General features: G+C 44.3%; 1 long non-coding RNA gene across 2 annotated transcripts; it reads left to right on the forward strand.

Moving 5' to 3' along the window:
- The first annotated feature begins 2,594 nt into the window (after positions 1-2,594).
- Positions 2,595-8,666, forward strand: LOC146046178 (uncharacterized). 2 transcript variants are annotated; one of them, XR_014465773.1, is made up of 3 exons: positions 2,595-2,700; positions 3,872-3,936; positions 8,052-8,666. It is a non-coding gene; the product is annotated as an uncharacterized LOC146046178 (long non-coding RNA). The 2 variants fall into 2 exon arrangements; XR_014465774.1 differs by lacking the exon at positions 2,595-2,700 and adding an exon at positions 2,773-2,826.
- The last annotated feature ends 4,812 nt before the right edge of the window (positions 8,667-13,478 follow it).

Here is a 13,478-nt window from a genome sequence, read left to right on the forward strand (position 1 = left end):
ACAGCAAGTACACACTGCCATTACATAACACACATCCCCCCATATTACACCCCACTATGATAAATTACATACATCCGCCCCCATATTACATTCAATACATACATTAGTATATTACATTATACAAATCCCCCCAGCTAGTTGAGTATACGCATCAATGAATTACATTACACACAGAGCCCCCCCACACACATTATATACAGCCCCCAGCACACACATCACTGTATTACATTACAGAGCCATACACACATACACACATAATATAAAGCCCCAGAAAACACACCACTGTATTATATTACACCCAATCACATACACATACAAAGTATATACAGCCCCTGACTCCCCCAGGATACACAGCACTCACCGCAGGAAGAAGAGCTGCAGAGCAGTTGCTGGCCTCACGGAGCTCAGTCAGTGGTGGGCGGGGCTAGCTTCCAGGAAGTAGCAGAGAGAGTCTTGACCCCTGGCTGACAGTTCTCTGCTCTGAGTGCTCTCCAGATGTACAGCCACAGACTGACTTAAGTTCCTGTCAGCACGCAGCAGATCCGGCTACATCACAGACAAGCCTGATGTACTCACAGTGGCACAGCATCACTAGTCCTGTCTGCACACTATTTCAAACTCGGCGCGGCGGCTCCTCAGTCAGGCTGCTTCTGTCAGGCACGCACAAAGCACAGTGCAGCCCGCAGAGCGCCGAGCCTAGGACACAGAGGGGGAACACTCTGATGTCGGCGCTCCCCCTCTGTGACCTAGGCTCGGCGCTCTGCAGGCTGCACTGTGTAGTGTGCGTGCCTGACTGAGGAGCTGCTGAGTTGGAAATAGTGTGCAGACAGGAGGGTGACGCAATGGCCGCTGTCACTCATGTGGAGGAGGGAGAGCAGCGGTGCACAATAAAGGAGCCAGGTGCCCCCTACAGCTGCGACAGTGACACTCGAGACGGCAGCTGCAGTGTCAGAGGAAGGTGGAGGGGGGGGGAGCGCCTCTCGGGGCGGGCGCCTACCTGCTTTGCAGGATGTGCTGAGCGGGTAGCGCCGGCCCTGCCTGCCTATATATATATATATATATATATATATATATATATATATATATATATACACACACACGATAGCCTGATGAAAATGCTGTTATAGGCATTGGAACGTTGCCTACAAGCTAATAAATTTGAACTTGTTTTGGTGAATGGAGTGCAGCATCGTTTGTACAGCTGTATATATATATATATATATATATATATATATATATAGCATTTTCATAAAGAAGTAGGCACTCACCAGCACTGAGAATTGTGCAAAACGCAGATAAAGTTTTATTTCATTTCATCATCAGGTCATCAATAATGGTCGACGTTTCGGCCCACCACAGGGGCCTTTGTCAAGACACCAACACCTGGATACAGCAGCAGACAGAGTCTGCTCTGTCTGCTGCTGTATCCAGGTGTTGGTGTCTTGACAAAGGCCCCTGTGGTGGGCCGAAACGTCGACCATTATTGATGACCTGATGATGAAATGAAATAAAACTTTATCTGCGTTTTGCACAATTCTCAGTGCTGGTGAGTGCCTACTTCTTTATGAAAATGCTATGATTGGGATGGAAATCCTCTAAAGTGGAGCACCACCCTGTTTCCCCTTACTGGACTGAGTGCGGTTCCTTTACAAGTGTATATATATATATATATATATATATATATATATATATATGTATATAGAATTCCAATATCCCAAAATGAAAATAACGGCACTCAGAAGGCTGAATAACAACAAAAAAGTTTGTATTTCCAGGTGTAAGGGGAACGTTTCGGGGAGTATCCCCCGTCTGGCCAGGCTGTAGGTTGGGGCTGAGGACGGGGGTTACTCCCCGAAACGTTCCCCTTACACCTGGAAACACAAACTTTTTTGTTGTTATTCAGCCTTCTGAGTGCCGTTATTTTCCTTTTGGGATATTGGAATTCTACATGTTACTACCTCTGGCACCGGGAGCAAGTTGGCTTTATTACTGAATGAGTGCCGGCAGTCTTTGGATTAGTATTCCATCAAGGACTTGTTGTTTCAACCGATAGACCATGTTCCACCTCTGAGGAGAGGAGGTGATAAGGGCAAGTTATTGCTTCAAATAGAATGTTACTGGATCAGCCATTTTAATTCAGTTTCACCTAACGGACTAAATGAGGATCATTCCTTCAACTGTTTCTTATGATCTTCGATGTATATATTGCTGTATTTACTGTTTACATTTTTATGTGATATTTTTGTCATTTTGTATTTTCACTGTACTGCCTATATATCTTGGATATATCATCAGTTATTGTACAACAGATGTATTACAATTGAGTTGACTGAGTATTATCGCTCATTACCTGTGCTAATTATTCTTATCATCGGGCTGAGCCACTTTTCATCTTACTTTGTGCATTTGCATTTCTGACTGGCGCTATGTGCGGCTAGATGCGGCTCTATGGTGCCAGGTCAGCGATGTTATGTTGTGGAGTGTTGCTATGGAGAGGGGGGCAGTGTCCGGCTAGCCCAGATGCGGCTTCTCCCTGACTCCACACAACGCTATGGCGGGATGCCATAGTGACGCGCTTGGTGGCGGGCTTCCGCCCGGTCCTGAGTGATGTCACTTCTGGCTTCTCTGCCTGCACGCTGTTACAGCGTCTTGAGCCACAGTGGCCTGACCCCTCTTGCACCCAGGCTGATTGATGCACAGGTGAGCGTGTTTGAGTCAATCTCTACTGCTAAATATATCTGTTTTTTTTCTGCCAGTCTAGCATGCTCCTGACGACGGTAGCAGACCGAAACAGCTGTCGAGCATGGCAGACCTGCAGGGGATCTTGTTAAGTATCTCTTTGAATTATCTTCTCCCACTGCATGGACTTTGAAAACTTTTTTGAATTTTGTTGATTTATTGGAATCTTCTGAATAAATCTTTTTTCTACTTTTGCATTTTTTGGTGTGCCAGTTTCCCGTATTTACATTACAGTTACCCTTATGTGACTGTGCACCTGCATCTTCGCTCCATACAAGTGTGCAGATTGTTTTTGACCGTATATATATATATATATATATATATATATATATATATATATATATATATATATATATATAGGCTGAAAACAACAGGAATATTTATTCCTTGTGCAGGGATCAAAACGTTTCGGAGCTCGGGGGCCCCGTCGTCAGTTCAGGGAATGCATTCTGACGACGGGGTCCCCGAGCTCCGAAACGTTTTGATCCCTGCACAAGGAATAAATATTCCTGTTGTTTTCACCACGAATCAGCCTCCGAGTGCCGCTTATTTCTGCCGCATATTCCTTGAGGATACATCCCCTCTTGAAAGAGGGCACTGGAGCTTGTCCATTTGGCATCCATCCCCCTTTCCTGAGTGCCGGCCTCATTGTATATATATATATATATATATATATATATATATATATATATATATATATATATATATATATATAATTGTAATAATAAACCCTACTGAGAAGATGACCCTGCTATCCCTTCCATTTATCCCTACCTAGGATATATTAGGCTTGTGGAGGTGGTGGAGTTCGCCGTGTTCCCTTTCATTTCCTAATCCCTGTGTGTGTTTGGTACAATACCCGGGATTGTTGTCCTGGGTAACTAAGTTTCTAGAGTTTTTCAGTTTCTCCAGAAGCAAGCTGTTCGCAAATGCTAGGCTTCTTATGGCACTGTTACTACTGCTCCCAACTCATTGTGAACAGCTTGGGCCCTTATATTGTAGTCTTGTATATAGGTTTGAATGTTTTTTACCCACCCCTTGTATGTTTTCTCTCCCTCCCCTCTCCTCCCTCTTGTACTCTACCGCAGAATTGTATCTCTTCATGTACTTATGTTTTGCCTTATACCAATAGCCAAAGATGTCTGACCTGAAAGTTTGTTCATGGAACGTGGCTGGCTTCAATTTACCTGCTAAGAGGTAAGATTCTCCTGTGTCTGAACAAGTGAGGTATTCAACTGGCATGCTTACAAGAAACCCATCTTGTCCCTGCGGAGGTGAAAAAGCTCAATATGCTTGGTTGGAAGGTACTTGGTGCTAGCCCTTATCATTTTAAAGTTTGAGTGGTGGTTACCCTCATTATATCCTCTATTCCTCATGAAGTTCTAGATAAAACTATAGACCCTGAAGGCCGTTTCCTAGTTTTTTCCCTACAGATAGACTCCAAACCCTGTATAATTAGCAATGTCTATGCCCCGAATAAATATTTTAAAGTATTCTTGCAAAAACTAACGGCCCTTATTATCTCCAAAGGCCCCACTCCATTCATAGTTTTGATCGCTCCTCTTCCCGAGTACATCCACCCACACTCCCTAAACTAGGCTTACCAGCTTTTAGGATAATCTCCAATTGATTGACGGCTGGAGAGCTCTTCACCTCACAGAAAGGGACTACACCTGTCTCTCCGCAGCGCACTCCACTCTTTCCAGGATTGATTACATATTAATATCCCATTCCTTGTTCCCTTTAGTCAGCGAGGCACACATTAACCTAATTACTATATCTGATCACGCCCTTATTTCCATCACTCTGGGGAAACTACAACCTACACATAAGCCAGGGGTTTGGAAATTCTCATCATACCTGGCCAAATCCTTAAAATTTCATAAAAGATTAGAATCAGCCTGGGACTGCTTCCTAGCAAACAATAATGAGCATGCCGATTCTGACCCCAAATTATTCTGGATGACCGCCAAGGTGGTCCTACGAGGGGAAATACTTTCTTATGCAGCTAACACCAAAAAGAAATATACTGAAAAATATTTAGCCTTGCAAAATGCACTAACCCTGTATTTCCAACAATACAAACCCCAATGACCCTAACAAACAAACCTATCTAACTGCTAAAACCAATTCTGAAAATGGGTACGTATATGTTAGTTGGGCACCCACTAAGCTTTTTGCTTAGTTTTCCATATAGAGGTGGCTGGCGATATGCAACTGTTCTCTACCAACTACAGATTTCACAAACTGGGGAATAAAACAGGGAAGCTACAAGGAACCTGCCTTCTCTCACATATTCTTCCTCTAAAAATGGCACAGGGGACCCTGACCTCCAAAGATGCTGACACGGCTGCAGTGTTACACTCTTTTTACACAGAATTATACTCAGGCCCCCCTCCCCCACTCTTCCCCCACTCCCACATGAATTTTGGTCCCCCTTGCCGACTCCCACAGTATCTTAAAATCTTTTCCAATCCCTAATCGCCCCAATAACAACAGAAAAAGTCAAAAGTAAAATGTGACAAAGCCCCAGGCCCTGATTATACACCCTGACCAGATGGGCTTTATATGCGGCCACCACTCAGAATTAAATATGCGAAAGGTCCTTAGTGCTATCTCAGCCTCTACAAATAATACCCTCCCCTCCTCACTGTCAAGCCCTATGATTTTGTCCCTAGACGTGGAGAAAGCCTACGAGCTGGTAGAATGGTCACACTTATATGCAACATTGTCTAACTTTGGTTTCCCTGATGGCTTCTTTTCCATTCTTCTCCTTATTAAACATGCCCCTCACACCCAAATCACATGCAGTGGCCTCCTCTCAGATCCTTTTATTATACACAAGGGCACCAGGCAGGATTGACCCCTTTCCCCCCTACTTTTTGACATTGTTCTTGAACCCCTCGCCATTGGTCTACGCTCTTCCCAATTATATACAGGCAAATCAATAGGCCCCTTAGAATTTAAACTTTCCCTTTTCGCGGATTATATGCTTTTATTTATTTCAAACCCGGCCCGGTCCATTCTCGATATAACACGCATTATTGACTCGATTGGTACCCGCTCTGGATACAAAGTAAATTACTCTAAATCTGAACTCCTTTATCTCTCCATACCCGATCTTAACCCCTCTGAATTCCCCTACCACATTCCAATTTACTATAGCAAACTCACACATTAAATATTTGGGGATACTTTAACCCGAAACGTCTGGGCCGTGTTGCAGCTCTCCAGAGTGTAATTTCCCCTAAATTGTTTTACCTACTGAAGATGCTTCCATTCTCACTGACTAAACATGACCTACAGACACTTAGAAATGTAATGAATTCCTTCCTATGGAGTGGGAAAAGACCTAGGATTGCCTTTTACAAAATATCTGCCCCCAGAAGCTGCGGAGGAGTAGGCGTCCATGACTTTGCATCATATAATGTAGCCACCCTCCTGAGATGTGCATCCAATTGGATTAACAACACTGATTCTTTCACCAACCCTGAACTAGATGCTGCTTTCTTACACCCATACTCCCCCAGAGCTCTACTACACTCCAAGGCCTCTGAGATACCACCACACATACTGGCCAACCCACTTTTCCATGACATTTTTTATGCATGGCAAATGATGATCTGGAAATTAAAAAGGAACCCCGTTATTACTCATAGAATCCCTCTTTGGGGCAACCCCGACTTTTCCCCCTCCCTGACCAATGCAGCTTACTGCTTGTGGAGAGACAAGGGTCTATCTGACTCTTCCAGGGTGTTCGATCCTGGGGGCTCTTTTAAGTCTTTTGCTCAGCTTCATGAGGAGTACTCGATTCCACAAAACCACTTATTTATGTACCTGCAAATCTGCCACTACTTATACTCTTTAAGGACCTCTTGGTGTACTTATGCCTCAACCTTACAAACCGACCCTTTATAGCGCTTCCCAGAATAGTAATACCACTTTTAGGCGAAAACCATTCTACCTCCAACTATTGCAAAATACATGTGACATCCGTTGGTCCAAATTGTATGACCAGTGGGTGACGGACATCCTCTCAATGCAATCCACGGATAAATTAGGCGCTCCCTACGAGGCTACTCTCAAAATACTTAGCTCCTCGTACCTACAAGAAGTCCATGTCAAAACCATCCAACGAGCATATATTGCCCCCGCATGCCTTTCCCAATTCGTGCCTTCAGTCACAGGAGAATGTATGAAATGCCATGTGTCCAAAGTGTCATTTTACTAATTCTTTTGGGAGTGTCACAAAATCAGACGATTTTGGAATAAGCTCTTGGGTAACATATGCTCTATGTTCCAGATTTGTCTCATCCCCGACCCCCTTGCCTGTCTTTGCGCCAATTTTGTTGGTTGGGACTTAGTTGCTATGAGAGATCCTGAATCGGCCCCTTTGTTACAATTTGACAAAACATTTTTTTTAAAAACAGAAGGAGGCTAAATCAGTGGTCATGAAAGGATGGGAGAGGAAGAGGGGACATACAGGAGGATGTTCAAAGTGTCAATGGGATAGGAGGGCTAAGGACGTTATTCTGGTCTGTTTACAAGGCCATGTGCGTTCGCACGGGGCTGATATTTTCACTTTACGCATTCGCATTTCTGCGCATGTGCATGCGCTGTGTGCGTACGTACATGGCGAACAAACTGTTCCCATCCTTGCGAATGGAGGGCGGCCCAGTACCATGTGGAAACGGCCAGCATTTTATGTTGGGTGTTCTCATGGTATTGTGCCGATGACGCGGTTGCGGGGGGCGGGCACCTGACATCACCGCATGTCAACTGCCCACCCACTTCCCTCCAAATTTGCACACAGATCTAAGGTTATCTTAGATCTGCGTGCACGTTCCACATCATTCGATGGTCGCCGACCATCGAATGATGTGGGTGTTAGCCCGCAGGCTTTGAATGGATGTTTATGTAAAACAGCCATTCGCAACCAGTGCGAACGTACATGCCTTGCGAATGGTGGCCCGGCATACCACCATTCGCAAGGCGGGATCTGGTTCACTCGCAAGAGTGCGAATTCGCATCCGAGCGAATGAACCAGAATAAGGTCCTAAGAGGATTGGGAAAATGATTGCTTTCATGGGAGACGGCGGATCTCTAGGAAGGGAGGTGGAATTTGACGTGAACTCGATGATGATCGGTGGTTGTGACAAACCATTCTCTGCATTAGAATTCTTGCTTCGTGTATACCGTAAGTGGTCCTTTTTTTTTTAGAAAAATAAAATGCACCCACCCTTCTAATTTTAATTATTTACAAATCAGCCACCTGCAATAAAACTTATTTTTTTTTAATTTTTCCTTTACAGTCTGCAGAAAATTGATAATTTAATAAGAAAGAAAAATAATCATCACGAAGACCTTTAAGTAAGCTGGATTCCAGTAAGCAATGATAGCCGACATGTCACTTCTTTAATGCTGATTTATTACAATACATTTGACAACTTTAAGCTCTATTCATGCAGTCCAAGGCGGAATGTAAGGATTTGCCAATACTCGTTAATCAAAGCTCTATGGACGAGATGACTTTTCCCTGCAATCTTTCCAAGATTCTAGTACCGAATGCAGCCAGGCAAACACAAGAGCTTGTTACAGCAGAAGAATGAATGGCTCACTTGATATTAAAATGGGATTATAAACACCACAATGTTCCTGATTATATCTGGATGTTTTGGGCTGATCCAGAAATGTTTCATCAAAATGTGTCTTGATTTACACACAAAATAGTTTTGTGATAAAGATTACACAGCGGACGGCCTATAACCATTATCATTGTTTATATGTAAGACACCACAAAACTGTCCAGCAATGTAATTTCAGAGTTACAAATCATACAAAATACAGTACGCAGAGAACACATTGAAAATGAGAACAGGTGCAGATGAGGCTGATGGAATAAGGTGCAGACTATGAGAAAACAGATACACAGATACACTTTGACCTTGTTTGACCTCAAATCTAGAGACCGTGCTTGATATTACTAAGTCCCATCCCCTTGTGGGATTTGCAAGTCAATGATGAGGAGAGTGGAGCCATTATGATGTAATTCCATTAAAATGACGTTATTGTGGCCCGGCTCCCTCCCGATATTTTGCAGTGAGGGGGTGGGGCTTAGTAATGTCATGCCAGCTGCCCATCTCATCCACAACATGCTGCTGCTGTAAATAAGACAGAGTATATGTGTGAGTGTGTACATTATGGGGGTGATTCTGATTAGCTCGCAGCTTACCTAGCGCCACCACCTCCCCCGTTCCTCCTTCCCCGCCGTGAGTATCTTGCTCCGGCCGTTCACGGCTGGGGTTTACACATGTGCAGAAATGCAAATACGCAGACCCTGACCATCGGGGTAGGGACCAAATTCGGATCACTACAAACTCCTACGACTCCTATATACTTATATACATTTATATATACAATGTGTGTGTAATGTATTGCAACATATAAATCAGGGCCTATATCTCCCTAAATTTCCTTTAATTCTGCATTGTAGGTTTTCACATTGCAATTTTTAATACATTTAAGAACAAAAGTGTCTAAGGAGGGCTGGGCAATGGGCAATCGTTTTGGTGATGATACTGCTCACAGATAGGGTGGCAAAGCCAACTACCAGTCAATGAAGGAAGCACCCCAATAAATTATTGCACTAGTAACCTGATATTCTTAACCATTGCAGAATAGCCAATGGTCACTCACCATCCAACGAAGACATCTTACTATGGAGGGAGGGTGGGAAGACTGCAACAAAGAGGCTTTTGCCCACAGCCCAGGCCTTTAAATAAAGATCTTCCAAGACACACTCCTGCCACACTATAGGCAGGCTTCAACATGTGATCAACCTTCATGCCGGCACCGATTCTAGAGGTTTAAACTACAGTATATCAATCCCCGCTAGATTGGTGGAGCATTAACCACCCAGCGGTGGCGATTTCTATTGCATGGTGAGCATCCACTCCCCTTGGTGGATGGGAGCGCAAGAAGAAAAGAGAGTCGCCAAAACCTCTGCGATGGCGCTCTGGTGGCAAGATTGAGAGTCGCTCCATCTGCACCCTTTCGCAGATGACACTAAATTGTGCAAGGTTATCAAATCAACTCAGGATGTCTCGATCTTAGTCATGCACCTCAGGAACATTAATTAGCATGCAACCTATAAAATAAATGGGGTAGAACTAGGTGAATCACTAATGGAAAAGGAGCTAGTGCTGCAAATTGACAATAATTGGGGCTGTAGTGCTCAGTGTCAAGAAGCAGCAGTCAATGCAAATAGGATACTAGTTTGTATAAACTGTATGTGAGGACCAGGAAGTGCCAGTCTGATACTATTATTTGTAGTACAGAGGTGCAGCAGGGAACGGTTTTGGCACCATTTCTCTTTACCCTCTATACTGCAGATTTCACATACAATACATCAACCTGTCATCTGCAGAAGTTCTCTGATGGGCCTTATAGTAAATGGGGATGATAAGTACAGATAACTTGTACAGAATTTTGCTATTTGGTGTCAGGGGAACCATCGCCAGCTTAATACGGGAAAGACTAGGGAGTTGGTAGTTGATTTTAGATAACGTCAGCATAGTAGTAGTTCTACTCCTCCAACATCGGTGAGGATTCAGGGAATGTACATTGAGATCGTAAGAACTTACAAGTAACTGGGTTTTCACCTGAACAATAAACTGGACTGCTCCGATAATTCTGCTGCTCTGTGCAGGAATGGGCAGAGCAAACTGCTGTGGAGACTGAGGTCCTTGGAGTGCAGGGAGCACTCTTAAAGACCGTTTTTGACTGTGTGGTGGCATTGGCCATATTCTAAGAAGTGGTCTGGTGCAGCAGTGTTTCGATTGCCGACAATAAGAGAATAAACAGACTAGTAAGGAAGGCCAGTTCTGTTTTCACAATGCCTTTGGATTCTGTAGAGATAGTGGGTGAGAGGAGAATGATAACATCCTTATTGGATAATGCATCACACCCACTCCACGACATTGGGGGTTATTCTAGTTCATTCTTTCTGACAAAATCCTTCTTAGATGGACAAAACCATGTGCACTGCGGGTGGGGCAAATGTAACTTGTGCAGAGAGAATTAGATTTGGGTGGGGTTTTTCTTCAAAGTGAGATCTATATTGCAGTGTAAAAGAAAGCAGTTAGTATTTTCCCTGCACAGAAACAAAATAACTCACCCAAATCTAATTGTATCTGCACAAGTTACATCTGCCCCACCCGCAGTGCACATGGTTTTGTCCATCTAAGAAGGATTTTGTCAGAAAGAATGAACTAGAATAACCCCCATTGTGACGGATCTGTGTAGCTCTTTCAGTGATAGGTTGCTTTACCCTCGATGCTCAACGGAGTTCTGAGCACCACACCTTAAAAAGAATATACAATTGAATTTGAAAGGGTACAGAGAAGGGCAACTAAATGGATCAGGGCTCTAGAGTCCTTGAACTACGAGGTTATCAAGGTGGGGTCTGTTTATGCTGGAGAAATGTTGTTTAAGAGGGACATGATCAATATCTACATTATATTAGTATATCAGAGGCCGTATAGGGAACTGTCAGGAGGTCTGTTTATGTTGGGGACTATACATAGGACACGAGGGCACACTTTGAGATTAGAGGAGAGGAGATTTCCTACCCTCAGAAGGAAGGGATTCTTTTAGTTCAGGGCAGTTAAAGTTGGGAATTCACTGCAAGAAGACGTAGTGTTGGCAGACTCAATAAATACCTTCAAGAGAGGGCGAGACAACTTCAGAGAAAAACATACAGGATTACACCACTCGGTAACATACATTAAGGGGATGGCTCAGTGATACATTGGCCACTATATAAGGTGTCGTCTAGCTTAAAATAGCAATCATTTGGTTCTCTTATGTTCTATATAACTCCCGCTGCCTTTCACATTACTATGCGGTGTCGGAACACGGATCCTATATACCTATAGATCACACAGGTAGAGATGCCTTTGATCTTCTATGTTATTATTCCAGTGTCAGCAAAGAGCATGAAGAAACCACCGTAGCACTTTTCTGTATAATTCCCAATAACAGACACCTGCTAAATCAGTGTCATAGCAACATGGATAGCCGTGCTGGTAACCAGACCAATGCCCATAGCACTGAGTGCCCTTCTCTGACCCCAGGATGTTACCCAGGCGCACAACGTATATATATTATCCTCTTACTTTGTAACCATGGAAGCATAAGTTTGTTTTCTTTACCAGTTATAATACATTGTGCTATGTACCATGACATCACTCCTGCAGGGATGTAAAATCCTCCAGCAAGCACTATAGAGACTGCAGTGCAGCTTCTCGGCATGTGCCGTCCGAGGTCCAAATTCTTCCATTGTTCCTCCAGGCTCAAGGTTTTTTAGTTTATAGGTACGCCACTGCTCTGTTCGGAAAGGTCATTGTGCTCCTGTCTTTATAATGCTGCAGGACTCATTGACAGAAATCCATTTACATTTATCCGGGGGTCAGAAAGAGGGTAGAAAAAAAAAGGGTACTTGTGGAGTATCACGGCTCCCATCCTATGGCATCGTATGCCATATGTAGTGGCATACGATGGCATACGATGCAATGCGATGTTTTACCGATTTTTGAGCATTTTAGCTCAAAAATTGTATGCGATCGCATCGGGTGCCATACAATGGCATCCGATGCGATGCGATGGCACCCGGTTTTGCACTGAAATGCATCAGAATGCATTGAAATGTGTATTAAAGTAGTGAAATGCCCCCAAATGCCATTTTTCATACTGCACCACCCCCACTATCAACGTCAACCCGAAGCGTGGCGAGCGCAGCGAGCCCGCGTGGGGCGGCGGTACGCGTCCTACGACCTTTTCATACCCCCACTATCCACGTCGGCGTGGAGTTGAGAATAGAATAGTGTGGCGAGCGCAGCGAGCCACCGAGCCCGAAGCGTGGTGAGCGCAGCAAGCCCCGCGAGGGGACGCGGATACCTGTGAAGCCCGCGAGGGGACGCGTATAGCTGTGAAGGTATCCGCGTCCCCTCGTGGGGCTCGCTGCGCTCGCCACGCTTTGGGCTCGGTGGCTCGCTGCGCTCGCCACACTATTCTATTCTCAACTCCACGCCGACGTGGATAGTGGGGGTATGAAAAGGTCGTAGGATGCGTACCGCCGCCCCTCGCGGGCTCGCTGCGCTCGCCACGCTTCGGGTTCACGTTGATAGTGGGGGTGGTGCACTATGAAAAATGGCATTTGGGGGCATTTCACAAGTTTAATACACATTTCAATGCATTCTGATGCATTTCAGTGCAAAATCGGGTGCGATCGCATCGCATCACATCGGATGCCATCGTATGGCATCCGATGCGATCGCATACGATTTTTGAGCTAAAGTGCTAAAAAATCGGTAAAAATTGTATCGCATCGTATGCCATCGTATGCCACTACATATGGAATACGATGCCATACGATGGCATACGATTTTTGAGCAAAAATGCTCAAAAATCGGTAAAACAGCGCATCGTATGCCATCGTATGCCACTATGCGATGCGATGCGATTTTTAGCATACAATCAGCATACGATGAAGGTTGTGGGAGCCGTGATACTCCACAAGTACCAAAAAAAGTTTAGAGATCAGGGTAACAAATGAGTTACAGGTGACAGGAGAAGAGTCTGTAGAATAATCAAACTTCCACCAAATATTTGACTCAGAACAAGCAAATCAATGAAGGTTAGTGAGAATTTAGAAATGTGCTGTTTCCTAAATATACTAC

Source organism: Crinia signifera, chromosome 11 (assembly GCF_055691185.1).
Source record: "Crinia signifera chromosome 11, ASM5569118v1, whole genome shotgun sequence".
Classification (NCBI taxonomy): Eukaryota; Metazoa; Chordata; class Amphibia; order Anura; family Myobatrachidae; genus Crinia; species Crinia signifera.